Source organism: Oncorhynchus kisutch, linkage group LG13, assembly GCF_002021735.2.
Source record: "Oncorhynchus kisutch isolate 150728-3 linkage group LG13, Okis_V2, whole genome shotgun sequence".
Taxonomy (NCBI): Eukaryota; Metazoa; Chordata; class Actinopteri; order Salmoniformes; family Salmonidae; genus Oncorhynchus; species Oncorhynchus kisutch.
Window position 1 is genome coordinate 50,622,378 of NC_034186.2, and position 24,652 is coordinate 50,647,029.

The 24,652-nt window shown below is 46.4% G+C and overlaps 1 long non-coding RNA gene across 2 annotated transcripts in view; it reads left to right on the forward strand.

The window, feature by feature from the left end:
* Window positions 1–24,652, forward strand: part of LOC116353091 (uncharacterized) — a 79,134-nt gene that overhangs the window by 39,257 nt on the left and 15,225 nt on the right. The window contains exons 3-5 of one of the 2 annotated variants that reach the window (XR_004202446.1): window positions 14,622–14,783; window positions 15,006–15,216; window positions 17,526–17,629. This is a non-coding gene — a long non-coding RNA (uncharacterized LOC116353091). The remainder of the gene's footprint in view (window positions 1–14,621; window positions 14,784–15,005; window positions 15,217–17,525; window positions 17,630–24,652) is intronic. The other variant, XR_004202445.1, reaches the window with a different exon arrangement.

Genomic DNA, 24,652 nt, shown 5'->3' on the forward strand with positions numbered 1-24,652 from the left:
TCAATCGCAAAAACCTCCTCAATGTCCACCTCTTGAATATCAGACTCTGAAGCCTCATCTTCACTGTCACTTTCCAACCTTGTTGAGGATGGCTCGTTGTCAGGCTCAAAAAGCCTCAAATTTGCCCGGATGGCCACACATTTTTCAACCCTTGTATTGATCAGCCTGTTGCGTGCTTTGGTGTGTGTGTTCCCAAATAAGGATCAGTTTCGCTCTGAGGCGGCTGATGTTGGTGGGATTTGGAGGATGATGGAGGCAACAGGGTAAAGAGCCTTCCACCAGGTGGCTGATGAGATATGTTGGCTCGACTGCCATATTACATCTCCATCCCAAAGCCCTTGCTTGGAAGTGTACTTCGCCAGACTGCCAAGAACCTTGCCCTCATCCAGGCCAAGGTGGCGAGACACGGTAGTGATGACACCATAGGCCTTGATGATCTCTGCACCAGACAGGATGCTCTTGCCAACATACTTGGGGTCCAACGTGTACGCTGTAGTGTGTATGGGCTTCTGGCAGAAGTCTTCACGCTTTTTGATGTAATTTCATAACTGCAGTTTCCTCTGCTTGGAGCAGCAGTGAAGTGGGCAGGACAGTACGGATCCTTTTCTCTTACATCTGCAGCAGAGTCTGAACATCAGATAAGATGGCATTTCAGGCTGCTTACCACTCTCTCTCAAAATACATCATCCAGGAGGATCTTCTTGATGGGGCTGTACATATCGACAGATTGTGATATGGCCATTTCTTGGAGAGACTACTTCCCCTCAAGGAGACTGTCAAACATGATGACAACACCACCCCAACGGGTGTTGCTGGGCAGCTTCAATGTGGTGCTCTTATTCTTCTCACTTTGCTTGGTGAGGTAGATTGCTGCTATAACATGATGACCCTGCAATTCAGTCTGCTTTCTCTATGATTTGCTTGACCTTCACTTGAACTCTGTTGAAATCTGCATCCAGCAAATGAGTAGACAAAGCATGTCTGGTTGGAGGGGTGTATGCTGGGCGAAGAACATTCAGAAATCTATTCCAATACACATTGCCTGTGAGCATGTTAGAAATTATTCAGGCACACTTTGCTGTAGGCTACTAATTACTAGTTAACAAAAAATCATGTATGTCATATAAAATATATTCACCCCACCCAGTATTGTAATCAAAACATACCAGAAAGCAGGTAATCCTTGGCTCAGACAGTGTAGTATTGTGGGCTCAATAGCATCTCATTAGTGTGCAAGATCTAGAATTGCCTTATGTGTATCCCACAAAAAAATGTCACTGTTTTTTTAATGCTAGTGGTTGTATTCATTTGGGATCTATTGCACCCCACAACTGTCCCAGATCATGTTTGAAATGTTGATTTATTGCACAGAATAGTAGATTGACATAGGCTAGTGCTTTTGCTGTTCGTTAGGCCTACTCATCTTGTTGGCTGACGAAAAGTACATTTGGACAGTTCTTATGCGCTTCGGAATTGGACAAGGATGCGTAAAATCCGATCACGTGATGGAGAGCCATGTGAGCGAGAGGCGCTTCGGATTGCGCAGTACCCAGGAGAAGGGCACAACGCAGCACTCCCGAGCAGCAAAAGGCATGGATTTTTTTTGGGCTGCATTAAGGCCACAAACGGGATGCCGCCGTGAAATGTTGTCAAATTTTGAATGAGAGACTATTGAAGTGTGCACAACCTGGGCAAAAAAAACTAAGCAGAGCTTTCAACGGACATCATTAGTCTCATCATGCAGCCTTACAATGGATTTCAAATCAAAACATATAGCCCAACGTTTGTAGAACAACTAAAATTACATTAATAACTCTAAATTAAGCATATAGGAGTACCTATTTCTTTGTTAACCACTCAACACAGAATAGCTGCGTGTGCCCACTCCCTCAAATCGTTCAATTGTATTCTTCATGCTATAAAATAATATAAAATAATGCCACGGAATTCTAAGCAAATTTTGTCTGCTAGTGAACTAGTGTAGCCCACAGCCATTTGGCATAGCCACATCAGGACCTAACATAAGGACAACTCAGAGTATGGTATACTTGTCTTCTGAAATAACTACATTTTCTTCATATCATGCCTCTTTAGACCTGTCTAAAATAAATAATGGATTTATTGTGAAAGTGTAGGCTATATTACATGAATTTATTAGCCTTTTTAAAATGTAGATGTTCCAAAGGTCTGCATGTGTGGAAGCCAGGAGATGTGTTTATTTTAATTAACGGTCAGTTACCGACAGTTATATGCTTGACAATCACCCGCTGACAAAATGTTGTGACCGCCACAGCCCTAGTCGAGATTGGTGTGGAAGAACTTGACTGGCCTGCACAGAGTCCTGACCTCAACTCCATCGAACACCTTCGGGATGAATTGGAACGCCAACTGCGAGCCAGGCCTAACATCAGTGCCTGACCTCACTAATGCTCTTATGGCTGTATGGAAGCAAGTCCCCGCAGCAATGTTCCAACATCTAGTGGAAAGCCTTCCCAGAAGAGTGGAGGCTGTTATAGCAGCAAAGGGGGGAATCAACTCCATATTGATCCCCATGATTTTGGAATGAGATGTTCGATGAGCAGGTGTCCACATACTTTTGGTCATGTAGTGTGGTGATACGGATTGGGACACGTCCTTGCACTTTGACAGCGTTGCTGATGTAGAGGTGAAGGAAAGAAGGTAACATCAGATATATGTTTGGTGTTGTCGATGTTTGATGGTGTGAAACTTGGGGAATACCTCTCAGATTAGCCAGTCCTGTCACCGGGTTGATACATGCAAGCATATCAGTAGGGCAGCGGTGTTTAGCTGTATGTAGGCCCTGAATATTCAGCTAACTAACTCACCGGGTTGATACATGCAACAATTTCAAAGATTCTACTGAGTTAAAGTCCCATATAATGAAATCAGGTCACTTGAAATGAATTCATTAGGCCCTAATCTATGGATTTCACATGACTGGGAATACAGATATGCATCTGTTGGTCACAGATACCTTTAAAAAAAGTAAGGACTTGGATCAGACCAGTCAGTATCTGGTGGCACCACCATTTGCCTCATGCAGCGCAACACATCTCCTTCGAGTTGATAAGGCTGTTGATTGTGGCCTGTGTGTAGGGGGTGTGTACTGGCGGCAGAGAAGTCAGGCGCAGGAGAGCAAAAAACGATTTCCAACGGAGCAGTTTAATAAACAAAACCACCGTAAACAGAACCATAAAACAATGGGTAAACAAAACCCGTTATACACACCAGCATAACGAGCACAAGCACTACAATAAACAATTCCGGACAAGGACATGGGGGGAACAGAGGGTTAAATACATAGCATGTAATAAATGGAATTGAAACTAGGTGTGTGGGAAGACAAGACAAAACAAATGGAAAATTAAAGGTGGATCGGCGATGGCTAGAAGACCGGTGACGTCGACCGCCGAACGCCGCCCGAATAAGGAGAGGGACCGACTTCGGCAGAAGTCGTGACACTGTGGAATGTTGTCCCACTCCTATTCAATGTCTGTGTAAAGTTGCTGGATACTCAATGGGTGAAATGTCTGGTGAGTAATTCAGGCCTTGGAAAAACTGGGACATTTTCAGCTTCCAGGAATTGTGTACAGATCTGTGGAACATGGGGTTGTGCATTGTCATGCTGTAACCTGAGGTGATGGCGGTATCTCATCACGGTATCTCTGTGCATTCAATTTGCCATTGATAAGATGCAATTGTGTTTGTTGTCCGTAGATGACACCATCAAGCCACTGAAATTTCTAAAACGGCGTTGTAGGCGGCCTATGGTAGAGAAATTGACATTCAATTCTCTGGCAACAGCTCTGGTGGACATTCCTGCAATCAGCATACTACTTGCACGCTCCCCCAAACTTGAGACATCTGTGGAATTGTGTTGTGTGACAAAACTGCCCATTTTTAGAGTGGCCTTTTACTGTCCCTAGCACACTGTGTAATGATATGCTGTTTAATCAGCATCTTGATATGCCACACCTGTCAGGTGGATGTATGATCTTCATAAAGGAGAAATGCTCACTAACAGAGATGTAAACACATTTTTGCACAACATTTGAGAGAAATAAGGTTTTTGTGCTTATGGAACATTTCAGAGATCTTTTATTTCAGCTCATGAAACATGGGTCCAACACTTTATATGTTGCGTTTTATATTTTTGGTCAGTGTATATACTGTATTGCCTTCTAATATTGTATCTGTTTGCCATTTCATTGGCCTGGGCTATTGTTAATTTATTTAAATGTTTTATTTAACCTTTTTTTAACTAGGCAAGTACGTTAAGAACAAATTCTTATTTACAACGACGGCCTACTCCAGCCAAACCCAGACGACGCCGGGCCAATTGTGCACTGCCCTATGGAACTCCCAATCATGGCCAGATGTGATACAGCCTGGATTCAAACCAGGGACTGTATTGACACCTCTTGCACTGAGATGCAGTGCCTTAGACCGCTGCGCCACCAGATTGATCTCAGTTTGTCAGTGTCAGAGTAGCCACTCATTTCGTGAATGGTGTGGAATTGCATGAAATGCATTTTTGTAAGGCCCATTTTGGGGGGGGAACCTTGCTAACAAACGTTCTCCACGTGTGGAAATCCTAAAAACACCTCAACTGCCACATCGCAAATGTTATTTTGGATTTATTATTAAGGGGCTTTTACTTCAACAGTAAATCGTATCCAAGCTGTCGTTGATGCAGCCAGTCAAGATGCTCACAATGTTAAAGCTGTAGAACTTTATGAAGACCTGTGGGCCAATGACACGACTGTGTTTGTGTGAGGACCATGATCATTCTTTAGTGAGGTGAACACTGAGAAACTTGAACCTCTCGACCCGCTCCACTACAGCCCCGTCTATGTGGATGGGGGGTTGCTCGGCCCTCCATTTCCCATAGTCCACGATCAGCTCCTTTCGCTTGCTGAAGTTGAGTGAGAGGTTGTTGTCCTGGCACCACACTGCCAGGTCACTGACCTCCTCTCTATAGGCTGTCTCAGGCCAACCACCGTGGCGTTGTCAGAAAACTTAACCATGGTGTTTGAGTCTTTTCGTGGCCACGCAGTCGTGGGTGAACAGGGAGTACAAGAGGCGACTAAGCACGCACCCCTGAGGGGCCTCCGTGTTGAGGGTCAGCATGGTAAATGTGTTGTTGCCTACCCTCACCACCTGGGATAGGCATGTCAGGAAGTCCAGGATCCAGTTGCAGAGGAAGGGGTTCAGTCCCAGGGCCATGAGCTGTGATGAGCTTTGAAGGCACTATGGTGTTGAATGCTAAGCTATAGTCAATGAACAGCATTCTCACATAGGTGGTCCTCTTGTCCAGTTGGGAGAAGGCAGTGTGGATTGCAATAGAGATTGCGTCTTCTGTATATCTGTTTGTGTGGTATGCAAATTGGAGTGGGTCCAGGGTGTCTGGGGTGACAGTGTTGATGTGTGCCATGACCAGCCTTTCAAAGAATTTCATGGCTACAGATGTGAGTGCTATGGGGCGATAGTCATTTAGACAGGTTACCTTGGTGTTCTTGGGCACAGGGACTATGGTGGTCTGCTTGAAACATGTAGGTATTACAGAGGGGTCAGGGAGATTAGTCTGGATTAGTGTCCCGTTCCTTGAAAGCGGCAACTCTAACCTTTAGCTCAGTGCAGATGTTGCCTGTAATCCATAGCTTCTGGTTGGGATATGTACGTGTGGAGACAACATCGTCGATGCACTTATTAATGAAGCCGGTGACTGATGTCACCGGCTCCTCAATGGGCGAGGGAGAGCTTTGTATGCGTCTCTGTGTGTGGAGTAAAGGTGATCTAGACTTTTGTCTCCTCTAGTTGCACAGGTGACCTGCTGGTAAAAATGAGGGGGGAAAAAACAGATTTTAGTTTCCTTGCATTAAAATCACCGGCCACTTGGAGCGCTGCCTCTGGATGTGCATTTTCTTGTTTTCTTACGGATATGCAGCTCGTTGAGTGCAGTTTCAGTGTCATCATCGGTTTGTGGTGGTAAATAGACAGCTGCCCAAAAAATATATAGCTTAAAACTCTTGGTAAATAGTATGGTCTGCAGCTCCTCATGAGGTAACTGACTCAAGACAAGCACAACCTCAAGGCTTAGAGATTGCGTACCAACAGTTGTCAACAAAGAGACTCACACCTCTCACATTAACCTTACCAGAAGCTGCCGTTTGGCCTTGACGATGCATAGAGAAAAACACCTAGATGTATATTATCCATTTTCAGCCGGTTTGTGTGTGTGTGTGTACTGTAACTTCAACCCTTTACCCGTGTCATATTATGTTGGACTGTAATCATGGAAATCAATGGGTGTGGATGAAGCAGTACCTCTTGATTTATTTAAGACATAAGACCCTGACTTCAGAGGGATCTGTACTGGATGTTACTGAAGGCCTTTGAACCCATAACCCCCTTAGATCCAGTACTTCATGTCTCAGCAATTCCAGCATCCTTCTTTTCTACCTCTGTCTTTTGTCTTTTGCTTTGAAAGGAGCATACTGATGTTTAGTGATATGGAGAGCATTTAGTGCCTCCCCCCTCCTTCTCTCTCTCTCGCCCCCCCCCCCCTCTCTCTCTCTCTCTCTGTCTCTCTCTCTCTCTGTCACCCCTCTCTCAGTGATGGGTGACATGGCTGGTTCTGGGTTGCCATGGTGACAGTGCCCTGGTATGGTAGCGGGGGATGTGCGTGTGTGTTCCCTTGGGTGGGAGTTGCCAAGTGGCTGTTGTTTGCGTGTGGATGTGTGTGCGTGGTGCATGTGTGTGTGGTGTACTGGCCTCCTGCAGATGTTCCCTGGCCCTCACACCTCTTGCCAGCTGCCCCCCCCCCCCCCCCTCTCTCTCTTAATTAAGAGCCCGCTCCATAGCGAGGCATGATTACACCCCCCGACACACGCGCGCGCACACGCGCACCAGCGGTGCCCTCCAGGACGTGTCCATTAGATGTTCTCTATGAGCAGAGTGTCCAGTGCTGGTGCCCTTGAAGCCCTGTAGTTATGATGGGAAACATAAACAGGCTGCTAATCATGGCTATGTGGCTACACACCACACAACCCCCATACACACCAGCAGGCAGTGTACAGTACTTGGAGCACGGAGAGGAGGAAGTGAAGAGGCAGGGGGAGGAAGAGGAGAGGAAGGAAGGATGAGGAAGAGGGGAGGAAGGATGAGGAAGAGAAGAGGCAGGATGAGGAAGAGGAGAGGAAGGATGAGCAGAAGGTGGAAGGGGAGGACGAGTAGGAGGTCATGAGAAGAAGGAGCAGTTTGGAGAAGAGGTTTATTTTAGGCCACTTCATCTGTTCTGCCCCTCTTCCCTCCCTCCTCACTCTGTCCTTCTCTCCTCCTCTGCTCTCACTAATTCAACCCTCTATCCCTTCATTATTTTTTTTCTCCTACCTGCTACCTGCTCTATAGTCACTTAGTCTGCCTCTTCTGTATTCACCCTCCCACTACCTCTCTCTCTCACACACACACGAGACAGAACACCACAGTTAATAATTCCCTAATTTCCTCTCTTAACGGCAAGTGGAATGTGTCGCAGATAAACGGATTTATCAGAAGGGTATTAGAATGTGAATCAGGGGTGTTACAGCAATGGACAGTAATGGGCGCATCGTTTAAACAACGTCACGAGACTAATGGATTTCAAAATGAATTTGTCAACACGGTTCGCCATGAATACAATTAGCCGAATGAGAGCGGAGCTGCGGCGGTCGAGGCAGCGGCGACCTGAGTAGCGGGGAGCTGCAGTGTTCAGTATGGAAGTCAGGGATGATCTCTAGGCTATACTGTACAGTGGGGGAGATATGCATGTACTGTAGACAGCTGTCCATATTGCTGCTGGGTGGAAATGCTTGGTTGTGTTGATGGGAGAGTAATGAGATTGTGAGTGGATCAGTTGATTGTAGAGGTGCTGAGTTTTGAAGTGGTATCCTTCTTGGGTATAAACTGTCTGAATCAATTCATTATTGTTTTCACGTCATTGTGTTCGTGTCATTCCAGCACAAGCTATCAAAAGATTTCCATGTGACAATGTTGTATTCAATTGGGGAAATTATTGACTCCCATTTTGTGAGTCAAGTCTTATTTTCCAGACAACTTTTAACCAAAGTTCAGTGACATGACTCCAAGTTGGTTTGATTTCACCTTGAATCCACATTAGACAACTTAATCAAATGTCAATCAATAGTCGAATTTGAACTGATGTCTGTGCCCAGTGGGGTGTTCCTTAATTGCTCTGGGGTCAGTGGTTTGGGAGAGGATATCACAGTGCTGCTTTAGTAAGGGCTTGTTTTGTAAGAGACACCCAGCCAAGATGGGAGGTGGTGTGATGTGTGTGATGCAGTGTGTGCTATGTTGCGTCTCACCACTGTTGTTGTTATTACTGTAATGTCCCAGAACATGACATTAGCCTTAATAACATAATCACTCATCCACTGTGATCAGACACCAAGAGAGCAGAGCAGAAATACAGGGAGAGGAGAAGAGAAAGGGAAAGATACAGGGAGGAGAGACGCAGAACCAGGGTTGAGAGAGAGTGGGGGGAGAAAAAGGGAGGATGGGATAGAAAGAGATAGGTAGGGAGAGAAACAGAGAAATACAGTCATGGAGGTGAGACAGAGTGGGAGTTCATTAGCAAATCTTCTGCACGTGATCCACCTATATCCATCCACATATGAACATGATGTCAGTGTGCTGAATTGGCTGAGATTGGTGTGTAACACTCTGTCACTGTTGGCCATAGATAAAAAGGGTCAGTTATGCAGTTATGTATGTCATTATATGACTATAAGCCATTGAAATATGGATTTTTGAAGGACAAATGATGCTGCCAAGACAGACACTTAGTTGAAAACATAAAGCTGTGGATGGTTGATATCAGCTACTGCCGATCCCTCCCCACCGCCACATTAGCCCACCCCACTCAGCCTCCTCCTGCGTCCAGGGAGAGAGAGGGTCTGTGGGAAGGCAGGCAGGGAAACGGTAGGGGCGCTCTGAGCCGCCTGAATACTAATGTCCCACTTTACAACTCACCCTCACTCATACACGCACACACACACACACACACACACACACACACACACACACACACACACACACACACACACCACGCTCTTCCTCTCTCTCTCTCTCCCTCCCTCCCTCCACATACACACACACACAGTGCCACGCTCTGCTCTCCCGCCCCTTTGCAGCCCCTCCACAGCCCCTCACAGCCAGCGCTGAACAAAGCTCCCTAATTATGGGCAGGTCTCCATGTCCACCCGGGCGCTCTTAACGACGTCGCTGATTAATTAGAGGGAGGTGTGGGGGCAGGAAGTCTCACCCTCGCCACCGCTGCCACCACGATAACACCAGCTTCACCCAGCGCCACAGCGTCACACCTCGCCCGCACACACATGCACTTGCGTTTTAACACACACACTCTCTCAGAGGCGTGTGGCGAGAGCAGGATTAGTGTGGGATTATATGACAACGTGAGACACAGCCAGCTTTAGACACTGAGAATGATAAACTGCGTGAACTAGACACAGACGAAGTTGACACTCTTCCGTTGCCAGGTCTGTATTGTAAAATATACATAGTAACATACCAGGTTAAATACAGGTGAGTGGGTATATAGACTCACAGACAGAAATAGCTAGGGGTGTTGGACACGGATCATTATTCAAATCATTACAATTTAATTTCCATATCTCCTCAGTGCCATAGTCGTCGGTTTACAGATGTCTACATCCTCCACCTCATACACATACAACAAACGCCACAATCCGCCAATGCAATATGGCCATGTTAAGTTTATAAGAAAGGAAGAGGTTCGCTAGGCCTATTTACCGTGAATCCTTTAGAAAATCAGGCAAATTTGAGAGCAGGAAGTGAGACCCAGGTGTGTTTGGTCTCCTCTGAAGGGATGTGTATTCATTGCCACTGCTGCTCGCGGCTCACTGTTGCCGCAAAATGGCCTCTGCCGCATCTATATGTGTGATTTGTGTGTGTGCGACCCTGAGGTCCACAATGAATACAGGGCACAAAGAGACAGAGTATTGCCGCTGCACGCACACACACACACACACACACACACACGCGCTTCAGACTGGGTCACTCAGGTTCAAGGCATTTGTATTCACCGTGTGTTTTTACATTTGCTTTACCACCTACAGTGTTCCGTCTAGCTGAGACATGACTGTCTGCTCTCTGACTCTGTATACCTTGATGCACTTGAATATGCACGCGAGATATGTGGGTATCTGAGTGTGTGGTGCGTTTGTACTTTGACCCACCTTTTCTCGAACTCCATTTTAGGATGTTACAATAGCTCATCGTGACAGGGAGTGTTAGATACCGTACACACACTGAAACACGCACGCACACACACAAACACACACAGCCTCCCCTCCCCATAGTCCCCCCCCCCCCCATCCTAAAACACACAGACACACACAATCCACACATCACTCCTGTTACAGCCAGTGTTGGACGGCTAATTTCCACTGTGGCTGCTGAGATCTTCATTAGGCTGGCAGAGGGCTGCCCTGTTAGACATGGCTATTATCAGGATGATTACCACCACACCACATCCCATCATCGTTACTGTTGTCACCGGCCGCCCACGGGAGCCTCCTCAGTCGGGACGAGGCTGTGGGTTTTGTCCTCTGTGCCCTTCCGTGTCCCCTTCCCTTGGTGGCTTGACGCTAATGCCTGATGACATCCCCGCAGCAGTGAGCGGTGCGTGTCACCTTTTTAGCGGTGACGTGAGTAGTGTGAAGATGGCTCAGACACACACACACACACACACTTGGACACATGAACAGAAACGCTGCTCGCTGAACTTTGTCAATAAGGCGAGCTCCTTTACCACCTGCAGCCTGGTGGTACACTACACCGCAGAGAACGGACCCAGACGGGCCCAGACTTTATACGGGTGACGCTCACAGGAATGCATTCCCTCTGCTACAGGTAGATGTGCTGTAGGGTTTTGGAGTTCACCGTTAACATGTGTAAATGACAATGGGTCGATTTCTTTTTGGGCTCCATGATCTATTAAGCTGGCTGTTTGGGCTAGGAGAGGAAATAAAAGAAGGACAAGAATGGAGAATGGAAGAAAAGACTAGGGGGAGAGGAGAAAAGTAGGATGCAGCAGGAGGACAGAGAGGAAATATAGATATTTAGTGGGAGGCTAAGATTTACACACACACAGAGACAGAGAGAGAGAGAGAGACCGAGAGAGAGAGAGTAGTGAGATGGAGGTTGTGCAGAGCGGGCCAGGCGTGGCGTGCTTGTACTCACCCGGGCTCTAACCCGCCACAGATGAACACAATCAGGCCGCCTCGTCCAACGGCGGGTAGTCATGGCAACCTGGCGGCACAGCCTGCGTGGGACAAAGGGCTGGCGGGTCCTGTGTGTGTGAGCGTGTTTGTGTGTGTGTGTGTGTGTGGCAGAGAGGGCTGAGCCCTCCTGGGGCCTCCATTCGCCTGTCTGTGAGAGAGTCCACAGGGGCCCTGCAACAGGAGGAGAGAAGAGAAAGAGGGGAAGAGAGATGGAGAGATGGGGATGAGAGGGAGGGAGGGAGGGAGGGAGGGAGGGAGGGAGGGAGGGAGGGAGGGAGGGAGGGCTAGAGAGACAGATGGAGAAAGTGTAGCTAGAGTCCTCAGGGGCTCAGCCACAGGAGGAGAGAGGGAGGGGAGATGGAGGGAGGGAGGAGGAAAAGAGGGAGAAATGGGGTGAGAGAGCAGAAAAAGGACCTAGTAGAGAGCCTGTTCCACATGAGAAAGAAAAGGGGAGAGAGAGAGGGGGCAGGAGAGAGAGAGAGAGAGAGAGAGAGAGAGAGAGGCTAGGGAGAGAACCCATATTTGTATTTCCCTAGGAGCTGGATCAGAGCTAGTTGAAAGGGAGAATAGGGTGGAAGGAGGGATGCAGGTAGAAGGGATAAAATGAGAGTGAGATACAGAGGGCAAGGTGTTATCCATCTTCTCTGTCCTCTCCTTGTCTTTTCTTCTCTCTCCCAGCCCAACCGCTTACATTTTTTTTCAATCCCTTCAGGTTCGAAGAAGGGAGAATAGAGGAACATCCAGACTCATCACGTGTTAAATCATGTTTCCTTTTAGTTCCTGTATCCCTCATTATGTACAAACACTGATATTTCATTTCCTGCCTCCCCTTTAGGTGTGGATCATACAAACCTGGATCTGAATCGAAACTTGAGTAAACTTGATCGATTTATTTTTGAAGTGACCATCTGTCATCTGTCCTAATGGGCTATTACACAATTAATGAGTTCAACATGTACTGTATATACAGTAGATAATGCTGTACAGTAGATAGATAAACACCCATGTCAAATCGATGAAGCTATAGTGAAGCGAATGCTAACTGCTTCAGGTGAAGTTTCAACCTAGACACAGATCTAGGATCAGCTTCCCCTCCTCGAATCCCAACCTTAACCAATGGCAACTTCACCCTATACCAACTCACCAAGAGTAGAGCACTGTGGTGGACTGGGTGCCAGACAATTGACTGGCTACTACTGCTTTCTATCATTTAGAATCCAAGAGCCACAGTTCAGATCAAAGCCAACAGGCCAACATGTAGTTTGGCACTCAGGTACAGCCTGAGAGAGAGATTGAAGCAGGGCTACATGGGATTGTACTCTGACTCCTGTCTCCTCGAGTGCACCCCCTGATCATATTTGACTCGATAGACACACATCACTCTTCTGCGGTGTAGCCTGTCATCTCCTCCCCTCACAGTGAACAGCTTGTCCTCGTACAGAAGGAGAGAGCAGGACAATACATAGAGGATTATCATGACACATCAATATGCTTCCAGAAATGCCATTTTATTATTTCCTGTGTCATTTCCACGTCCTCCCTATTCTGATGTCAGATCTGTTTTGAGCCGTATAGCCAACTCCTAACAACCATAAGAGTTGGCTATACAGCAAAAACAGATCTGGGATCAGTCTCCATGTTGTTCACTGACATTACACTATGGTGTGTCTCTCAGGAGGCCTTGGCCAGTTTTGACCTGCGTGGCTCACACGGCCTTTCCCGTGACCCCATGCCACTCAGAGACGAGGAGAACGGGTAACGCACTTGTTAATCTCTACATTCCTCTCACTCTTTTCACCCCCCTCTCTCGTTCTACCTGTACCTCTGTCATCTCTCACTATTTGCAGTCGTCTTTCCTTTTTAGTTTTGTTTTCCTCATTTTTGGAATGGGTTATTTGTCTACATTTGTGTAGAGATGCAGTCGTTTTTGTTGTGCGCGAGAGAGCGCGTGTGTGTGTGTGTGTATGTGCATGACATAATGTTCTCATCTGTCACCAGTCATGGCACCAGGTGTGGAGGGGAAGTGGCCATGGAGGCCAACAGCTCTTACTGTGGGCGTGGGCATGGCTTTCAACGCCAGGATCGGTGGGGAGTACAACACAGCCCATGTCCAATGCCAATGTGATCTATCAAAATACAATACCGGCAGAAGTGATTGTACGATTCAAATAATGTGTCTATTATAATATGTACGTGTAATATGATTGCGCGGTACTGTGACAAATGTCCATTGTCTGTGAGACGTGATATCGTCACCTTACAGTATGCCATTCGGAAATCGAAAATAATATTGCAGCAAATGAAATATATCATTTAAGCCGTGCCTTAATGACAACATAAAGAATAGGGTTCAATCAGACTGTATAGGAGACGCTAGGCGAGGTGACAATGAACAACACAGTCACAGTGTGTTCGTGAAAAAGAGAAGAGCCGCGTTTATATTACCAGACAAATTACATGATATGTAGCAGGGCAGTGATAACATACTATGAGGACAATCACACATCAAATGTAATGGAAATGGCTCAATAAAAGGCAATGACAACAGGGTAATGCAATGCCAGTGATTGGTTGTGACATCAGCTGGAGAGATAATGTATGAGTCCTAAATTGCTCCCCATTTCCCATATAGCGTACTACTTTTGATGGGCCGTGGTCAAAAGCAGTGCACCAAAAATAAAATCGGGAATAGGTTGGTTTTTGGGAGGCAGACCTAGTTAAAGTGAATCACAGTGCTGAGGCTTGATAATGATGACAAAGGGACCACGGGCGTATCCACAACAGAACAATGAATTTGCAGTGCATTTCTTCCATAAAGCCCAGTAATCAATATGTCTATTGCAGCCAGTTTAGGTGTTGATGTTCAGCTGTATTTGTGAATTAGAGTTTACACAAGTGGTGATGAGAGAAATCAATCTAATTAGTGTGTGTGTTATTGAGCCATACAGACCTAATTTTACATCTCATTTTCGGTTTGATGTGCTGTAATTCATTTTTTAGTGAGGATGACTAATATAATACAGCCGTACAGTCCAGAGAGTAAGTATGCGTCAACAAGAAAATGTATTGGGACAGTTGAATAAGAATATCCTCTGAAAATCATTGTTTTGATTCTACTGTCACTCTATAACGCTAAAAGCCAACAGCTGTTCAAACCAATTCACAGAGCTGGATCGGCATCATAATTAATGAGCAGTAATAAATAATCCTTGGATTGAACTGTTACCCCTGACCTCTTCCCTCTGCAACATGACCTCTGACCTTTGACCCGGCCAGGTATCGATCTTCTGGACGGCACGGTGACGGACTCCGTGGAGGCCACATCTCTGACCTTCAACAACGACTTCATTGATGTGTACGTGTGCTGCTGAGGCCCGCGGGACGACGGACAGGAAATGGCCGGGGACACTCACACAGATAGCACTGAGGCTGGGCAAGGTAAGGTTAACACACACACACACACACACAGGGCAAAGTACATGCAGGCACGCAAGTATACACACACCCATTCTGTACATGCACATGCACGTCCACACACACAAACTCATGCACACATGCATACTCACTTTTCTCTATTCAATGTAATTCTATTCTATTCCATTCTATTATATTTGATCCTTCCACCAACTCCCCTCTCCTCTCTCTTTCACCTTAATACAGGGGCAAGGTAGGCAGCATCTTTGTGTGGGCGTCTGGTAATGGTGGGTTGGTGAACGATCACTGTGGAGCAGACGGCTATATCAACAGTGTCTACAGCATTGCCGTTGGGGCTGTCACTCACACGGGCAAGCCCGCCTTTTTAGGTGACCCCTGCCCTGCCGTTATGGCTGTCACTCTAACTGGAGCCAGTTTGGGAAACACACTTCCCCTAGTAAGTCTCTCTGTGTGTGGGTGTGTGTGTGCGTGCTTGCATGCGTGTATATCTATTTGATGCTGTGTGTATATGTGTGTGTGTGCGTGTGCGTGTGTATCTATTCGACACTGTGTGAGAGCGAGTGCAGCCCTGCTCTTTAGCTCCTGTTAGCAGCCTGTTAACTGCTGTGATATTTGTAGCGGCCTCACGGTTGACCTGGGCTGGCAGATATGTGTGGATGCACACACACACACACACACACACACAATCGTAAGTGTTAATTGGAGGTGAGGCGTAGCACCGCGGCTGAAGCGGCAGAGAAAAAGAGTGAACGAGAGAAGGAAGAGAGGTGTTGATGCGCACTCAGTTCAGGAGTGTGACAAAGTCGAAGGCCAGGAAAGAAACATGTCTGTATGCCCTGCTCAGCTCCATGGATATAGACTAACAGTCTAATATTAACCAGTAACACCTACCACTGACTGTGTCTGTGACTATTGCTACTTCCAGTCTACTCCCCTGAGGCATTCAGTCAGTCACCACATTGATGGTCAGAGGTGTTTCCTGGCGAAGCAAGCTAGATTTACTCAGTATTTTCTAAAGCTAACCGGCTTCAATTAGTGTCACATTTCAGCTCAGGCTTCATCCGTACAACGACGGTGGATATTGCTTGTCCGCCTGCCACTAACTGTAGCAGGCTTGTAACTGCGTGTGCATGTTGCACATGGCTAGTGGAATACTCAACTCTTCATTGAGACAATGCTGAAACATCAGTCCATGTGTGAGTCAGTGCCACACTTACCTTTGTGCCAAAATCTAAATGAAAGGAAAGTTATCGTGCAAATTCAGCAGGCAATGTTGTGAAAATAGGCTTTTAAAAGTGCAGTCTTTATTTGATTATTTATCGTTAATGCCTATTTTGGTGTGATTATCAATGCACAACCACAAGCACCATTTTTCCCACTGCTATCGATAGCATCATTTTATTAAGCCATACAAAAGGAGGGACTATGGTTTCATTGGTCCTCAACTTGTGGCTCAGCCATTCAATTCAGGGTAAGTGGAGTAGCCGTGAGTTAGCCTGCCCCGGAGCAGGTTAGTTCTGAAGGCTTCGTCGCCATAGAAATGTACCTAGCTCAGAGGTGAGCCACTTTCGTATGACTCGTTATCCCGAGTTGAACTCCGAGTTACCTCGCTAACTCCTCAAAACTGCTTTTGTAGGATACCCCTCAGGTTTGGAGGAGCGTTGGGTGTGTATATGTGTGAGAGTGAGTGAATGAGAGAGAGAGAGAAATAGTCCCTGGTCACTGTTACAAGATCAGTACCCCTCACGTGTGACTTCACTGAATTCTTCACCGAGAGCAAAATAGCTAACTACAGAGTGTTTGTGTGAATTGTGAAATTGTCCCCAAAAAATATATACTGAACAAAAATATAAACGCTACATGCAACAATTTCTAAGATTTTACTGAGTTACAGTTCGTGTGAGGAAATCAGTCATTTGAAATGAAGTCATTAAGCCCTAATCTATGGATTTCACGTGTGGGAATACAGATATGGATCTGTATTAGATCTGTTAGTCACAGATACCTTAAAAGAAATGGGCCTCACGATCTCATCACGGTATTTCTGTGCATTCAAATTGCCATCGATAAAATGCTATTGCGTTCGTTGTCCGTAGCTTATGCCTGCCCATACCATAACCCCACCACCACAATGGGGCACTCTGTTCACAACGTTGACATCAGCAAACCGCTCGCCCACACGACGCTATACACGTGTTCTACGGTTGTGAGGCCAGTTCGACGTACAGACATTCTCTAAAACGATGTTGGAGGTGACTTACGGTAGAGAAATTAATATTACATTCTCTGGCACCAGCTCTAGTAGACATTCCTGCAGTCAGCATGCCAATTGCAGGCTCCCTCAAAACTTGAGACGGCATATTTTAGAGTGGCCTTTTATTGTCCCCAGCACAAGGGGCACCTGCGTAATGATCATGCTGTTTAATCAGCTTCCCGATATGACACAACTGTCAGGTGGATGTATTATCTTGGCAAAGGAGAAATGCTCACTAACAGGGATGTAAACACATTTGTGGGGTTTTTACATGGAAACCAAAAGGGTTTTTAAATGGAACCCAAAGGGGTTCTACCTGGAACCGAAAGGGTTCTCCAAATGGTTCTCCTAACCCTTTTAGGTTTTTGACAGCACCTTTTTTTTCTAAGAGTATAGCCTGCACATGGAACATTATTGTTGTTGTGTGTGTACACCACTATAGTTGTTAAGTTGCAACTGAAATGTACAGTATTCTGTTGTGTGCTCTGCAGGTGACAGTGTCCAATCTAGGGGACGGTTGTGTCACCGACTTTGCGGGGACATCCAGTGCTGCACCCATCCCGGCTGGGATTCCGGCCCTTGTCTTGGAGAACAAGTAAGCCAAGGTCATCCTCTCCCCTCCTGAACCTTACTCGACTGTTGCGTCATTTTCTCCACTATCGTTTTTTCATCTGCATTCCATGCGGTTTAGGTAGTTCGCTTTGTATTTATTAGCGGTCTTAGTTTCCCATCTTTAAGTTCAAGTAGCTCCCTTTCTCTCTGTGCCTATTTATGCAAGTGTTTTTTCTCTCTCTCTCTCTCAAATATAGATGGCTTTATTGGCACGAAGTACAATTTGGAGATATTGCCAAAGCAACATTGTAGTACAGTGTTTCAGTAAATAATGAATAAAGGATAATGAAATACAGTTTATTTCAGTAGTGGGGCGGCTGGTAGCCTAGCAGTTAAGAGCGCTGGACCAGTAACCCAAAGATCGTTGGTTCGAATCCTTGAGATGACTAGGTGAAGTCTGTCCATGTGCCCTTCAGCAAGGCACTTAACCCTAATTGCTCCAGTAAGTCGCTCTGGGTAAGAGTGTTTACTAAAATGTAATAATTATAGTTCATTGAAGTAGTAGTAATAATAATACTACATACTGTATAATCACTACTGTTGTTGTATTGTGTCGTTTTTGGTTGATACATTTCATTTAATAAGATTAACAATGGCTAATAAATGAATAACAAAATGTACATGTAATGATGGTTACACTATGTATTGCTTGTACGTTATATACAATGTAAAAACTTCAGGGAATTCATATTCGTGGGGTGTCCCTCAGGCTATGGCAATCATATATATAACTGGCAGTAATAAGACGGGGGAAAAAAGAAACCTCCCTTGATCAGGAACCTGTCTTTCAAAGATCATTTGTAAAAATCCAAATAACTTCACAGATCTTCATTGTAAAGGGTTTAAAAACTCTGTTTCCCGTGCTTGTTCAAGGAACCGTAAACAATGAATGAACATGCACCTGCGGAACGGTGCATGTTCCAGCTTACAGACGGTAGGTAATTGAGGTCACAGTTATGAAAACGTAGGACACTATAGAGGCCGTTCTACTGACTCTGAAAAACACCAAAAGAAAGATGCCCAGGGTCCCTGCTCATCGGCGTGAATGTGCCTTAGGCATGCTGCAAGGAGGCATGAGGACTGCAGATGTGGCCAGGGCAATAAATTGCAATGTCTGTACTGTGAGATGCCTTAGACAGCACTACAGGGAGACAGGACGGACAGCTAATAGTCATCGCAGTGGCAGACCACGTGTAACAACACCTGCAGAGGATCGGTACACCCGAACATCACACCCGCCGGACAGGTACAGGATGGTAACAACAAACTGCCCGAGTTACACCAGGAACGCACAATCCCTCCATCAGTGCTCAGACTGTCCGCAATAGGTTGAGAGAGGCTGGACTGAGGGCTTGTTGACCTGTTGTAAGGCAGGTCCTCACAGACATCACCGGCAACAACGTCGCCTATGTGCACAAACCCACAGTTGCTGGACGAAACAGGACTGGCGAAAAGTGCTCTTCACTGTTCACTGACGAGTCGCGGTTTTGACTCACCTGGGGTGATGGTCGGATTTGCGTTTATCGTCAAAGGAATGAACGTTACACCGAGGCCTGTACTCTGGAGGGTTAGGCCTGGCTCACAGTTCATCCCAAAAGTGTTTGGTGGGATTGAGTCAGGGATCTGTGCAGACCAGTCAAATTCTTCCACACCATTTCTGTATGGACCTCACTTTGTGCACGGGGGCATTGTCATGCTGTAACAGGAAAGGGCCTTCCCCAACTATTGCCACAAAGTTGGAAGCACCAGATTGTCTAGAATGTCATTGTATGCTGTAGCTTTAAGATTTCCCTTCACTGACACTAAGGGGGCTAGCCCGAACCATGAAAAACAGCCCCAGACCATTATTCCTCCTCCACCAAACTGTATAGTTAGCACTATGCATTCGGGCAGGTAGCGTTCTCCTGGCATCCGCCAAACCCAAATTTGTCCGTCGGAATGCCTGGTGGTAAAGCTTGATTCCAATGGCGGCAAGCTTTACACCACTCCAGCCGAATCTTGTCATTGCGCATGGTGATCTTAGGCTTGTGTGTAGATGATCGGCCATGGAAACCCATTGTGCTGACGTTGCTTTCAGAGGCAGTTTGAACTCGGTATTGAGTGTTGCAACAGCAGACATACGATTTGTGTGCGCTAGGCGCTTCAGCACTCAGCTGTCCCATTCTGTGAGCTTGTATGGCCTACCACTTTGCAGCTGAGCTGTTGTTGCTCCTAGATGTTTCCACTTCACAATAACATCACTTACAGTTGACCGGGGCAGCTCTAGCAAGGCAGAAATTTGATGAACTGACTTGTTGGAAAGGTGGCATCCGATGATGGTGCCACATTGAAAGTCACAGAGCTCTTCAGTAACGCCATTCTACTGCCAATGTTTGTCTATGGAGATTGCATGGCTGTGTGCTTGATTTTATACAGCTGTCAGCAATGGGTGTGGCTGAAATAGCCAAATCCATTAATTTGAAGGGGTGTCCATATACTTCTTTGTATATATATAATGTATTTCCTAATCTCTCTCTCTCTCTCTCTCTCTCTCTCTCTCTCTCTCTCTCTCTCTCTCTCTCTCACTCTTTCTGCACTGCGTTGGTGTGTGGACTTGGGCCCTAGTCGTGATTGTAGCTCTGTAACTTTGTCGCTGTCCGTGGCGTCTGCCTGCTGCCGTTCCTCAGTGTTATTGATGAGCCTGGGGCAGGGCTTTACCGCTCCACCTGTCACGCCACGCCGGCCCAGTCTCGCCCGCTTGGCTATAAAATGGACCGGAGGTCCCCTGGGGGAGTTGCACTTCCAGGACATTACTGGTTAAGGGCTTGTATGACCTGCACCACACAGCCTATTCTATATATCACATCCCAGGGCTGATATTTCCCTCATGTCTTAATGGAGCTGAGCTGAGCAGAACACATGCACTGACACACACACTGACACACACACACACACACATTAGTACTGTCATAACACTTCACAAACAGAGTACAAAAAAAACAATGAAAATAATTATCTCTGTCTACTCTCCAACCCTTTTCTCCTGGTTCAATGTGTTGACTCCAAATCTCTTTTCCAGTTTTACTTTAGTCCCTCTATGTAAATATCACATACTTCATTCCATCCTTTCATCAGTTTTACAGCTTTTTAATATTCTGTACGTCTGTACCAATCTTTTACATTCTCAACCCCATTTTGCCTACTTTGCCTCGTCACTAATTCTCTCAACCTCTGTTCATTCCCTCCATCTTCAGTCCACCTTTTATCATCCCTCTCTTTTACCCGCTCCCGACAATCATCCCTCTCTTTTACCCGCTCCCGACAATCATCCCTCTCTTTTACCCGCTCCCGACAATCATCCCTCTCTTTTACCCACTCCCGACAATCATCCCTCTCTTTTACCCGCTCCCGACACTCTTAGAGTCTGTCTGTACCGCTCTAGTCTCCCATCATCAATGACAACCCCACGCTCTACCCTTACATTTACTGTATTCTATTATAACTGTATTTAACCATAGAAGTCAGTTGAGAACCAGTTCCTATTTACAATGATGGCCTGGCCAGTGGCGAGACTAAAGCATCTCCCGTCACTCTGTCTGTGTGTGAGTATGTGGTGTGACTCTGTGGTCAGGTTATTAATGGAAGATGGTGTGTGAGAGATGATTCCTCATTAACCCCGGTGGCCAGTGCTCAGCCAGGGGTCAGCCAGCCCCGCTCTGGGAAAGGTCCCGTATTCAGACACATGAACGCAAACAAATGATCTTTTAATTTGCTCCAATCACAGACCGGTGTAAGTGAACTGACAGTTCCCTCTCTCTCTACCTCTCTCTCGTTCTCTCTCCACCTCTCCACCTCCACCCCACGTTATCACCCTCTCTTTCTTTCTCCCCCTTCCTCTGTCTGTTCCAACCCGGTTTCTTTTTTTTCTTTCCCTCTGTTCCCACCTTCTGTCTCCTCTCGTCCTCTCTGCATTGTCCATCTTCACCTGTCTGTCTATCTGTCTGAGCCACTGAGAGCAGGATAGCAGGGTGCTCAGTAGGGGTTGATGTGGTGTGTAATCAGCTAGGGTTCTCAGTGGGGACAGCACCCTCTAATTGGTCTCAACTCAAACACTCCCTGAGACACAAACTGATGATTGGGGTATTATGTGTGGTTTGCGTATTATCAGGGCCTTACATGCAACGGTCCCTGGACCTCACCCACAACCTCAGAAACACACTAAAAGACAGGATCTTCATCATCTCTGCTCTGCTCTCCCTGCTCTGTCTTCATTTTGCCCCTATTAATCCTCCCAGAAATGGGAGCCAGAGTCATAGGAACTCTCCACGTTTGGCCATAATCTTTTAATGTGGCGTACTTTAAGACTAAGTGAGCCCATTTGGAGTGACTGTGCGCAGACTAGGATTCTCCCTATCTGTTATCTGCACAAGTGTTACTAATGGTTTTATCAATTAGGCCTTGTCCAATAACTGCATGCCTGTGATCTCCTTTAAATACAACCAGTGCAGTGCTGATTTGTGTAGTTAATGAGTGTGTGGATGTGTGTCGGACTGTGTGTTGATGTGTGTAAGTGACTGCATGTAGTCTCACTCTCTCTCTCTTTCCCCTCTCTTTCCCCTCTCTTTCCTCTCTTTCCTCTCTCTCTTTCCTCTCTCTCTCTTTCCTCTCTTCCCCCCCTCTCTCTCTCTTTCCCCTCTCTTTCCCCTCTTTCCTCTCTTTCCTCTCTCTCTTTCCTCTCTCTCTCTTTCCTCTCTCCCCCCCTCTCTCTCTCTCTTTCCCCTCTCTTTCCCCTCTCTTTCCTCTCTTTCCTCTCTCTCTTTCCTCTCTCTCTCTTTCCCCTCTCTTTCCTCTCTTTCCTCTCTCTCTTTCCTCTCTCTCTTTCCTCTCTCTCTCTTTCCTCTCTCCCCCCCCCCTCTCTCTCTCTCTTTTTCACCTTTCTCTCTGACTCTCTCTTCTCTCTCTTTCCTGTAATGTCTGATGTGCTTCTTCAGAAGATCCTAATGCGATGTGTACCCTAGCTGAATATATGTTTGCTTCCTAAAATGAGAGAGTCAAGTCCAGGCTAGAGTGCCGTGTTCTAATGGATCATATCCTTCTGAATGAAAAGCATCACACTTATCACACAGATACCCCTCAGTCATTGCTCAAAATAGGAAATATTGATCACTGTATTTATTGTATGTGTGCTTTGCGTAGTCTATATATATCAGCACTTTTATCACTTTCTTTCCCTTAACCTCTGTACTTACCCTAGTTTTAATTTTCCCTTCCCCTCTTTTCCTCCCTGTAGACTCCCCAGTGAAGAAATAAATAGTTTATTGTTGATTTGCTCTGTCTTCATGTAAATGATTTAACAGGGACAATTTTATTCCTGTGGGTCCTGACCTTGTCCCTCTCTCGCTCTCTCTTCCTATCTCTCTCGTCCTCGCTCGATCCCTCTCTTGCTCTCTTCTTCTCTCTCTCTCTCTCTCTCTCTCTCTCTCTCTCTCTCTCTCTCTCTCTCTCTCTCTCTCTCTCTCTCTCTCTCTCTCTCTCTCTCTCTCTCTCTCTCTCATCCCTGCTGCATAGCCTCCTCCTGTAGGCTGGACACTCCGTCCTTGTGGCTCTCCCCCCTTCTCCCCCTCCCCACCCCATCCTCCCCACTCTCCCCCTGCTGCATAGCCTCCTCCTGTAGGCTGGACACTCCGTCCTTGTGGCTCTCCCCCCTTCTCCCACTCCCCACCCCATCCTCCCCACTCTCCCCCTGCCCAGACCCTGTGTGTGTGATAAATTATTCGTGGGCATGCTCCGAGGGCCCAGGGCTGCTCATTCCTACACACAGAGGGGCCGCATTGATCCGGCCTGTGGTTCAACTTAATTGGAAACACAGTTATACCTACTAGCTAGAGACACACTCGAAAACATATACACACACACTCACTCAGAACAAACACACACACATATGCATACGCACAAGTATACCCAGCACCAGCAATATACTCCAGCATGCACACACAGATTCACACGAAACATCTTCCCCTATTAGCGGGCAAAAAATAAACACAGAACATTCGCTTGGAAATGGCTCTTACAGATATCAAACACTCACAGCTCCTATACTCGCCAGCATGCACACATGCACACACAGACACACACGTAAACACACACACGCGCAGGCGCATGCCTGCACACACTCACCACGTGCGCGTACACACACACACAGAGAGATGCACGCACGCACACCCTACACCGTTAAACATGCATGCTATTCCTAACCAGCAGCAGTAAAGAGGAGTAACAGTACACAGTGGAGTAATAAGAAGGCCAGGGTTATTGATCTGCCCAGCACACTGACTATCATACAGCTAATAGATTACATCAGACGCATCAGAGCAGTCAAGTCAATGAGGGGTGATCCTATTAACTGGGGATTTGTAAACAGTTGTGTGTTCGCTCACTCAGACGTCTGCCCAGGGTTTGGGAGGGTCTGTGGGGCTTGGCAAGTGGACAGAGGGTGGCTGCAATGGGGGGTTTTGGGGCATATTTAGTAGTTCTGTCTCTGGCTGTCCTGGGTAAAATGCCATGAGGTACTCTGAGCTTTCTGAGGCTGTTTCTGCTGTGGCCCAAACCCTGCTCATGCTTGTAGGGGGAAAACAGAGATGTGGTGCCAAAACAGAGAGAAGGAAAGAGAGAGAGAAAGAGAAATAAGGAGGGAGCGAGAGGGACTTAACAGACCCACAAATAGACAGAGAGAAATTAAATTAGGTTCCCAGCCAATAGTGTGTTTTTAAGAGCAAAATGCCCTTTTCCAAATAAATAGATCTGTGTCACTGTGTGCTAAGAGACAGAGAAACCCGCGCCAGGGTTCAATAATTAATTCCCGAGTCGAGGGTTTTGGAGAGGCGTTGATTGGGCTGATTTTTTTTATTCTGTTATGATACAAAGGAGGCCGTTTGAAGTAATTTGTCCCAGAGAGAGCAGCTTGGAATACCATACAGGCTTTGATTTAGCAAAGCAAATGTAATTTAGTTGGCTTTATGCAAACCAT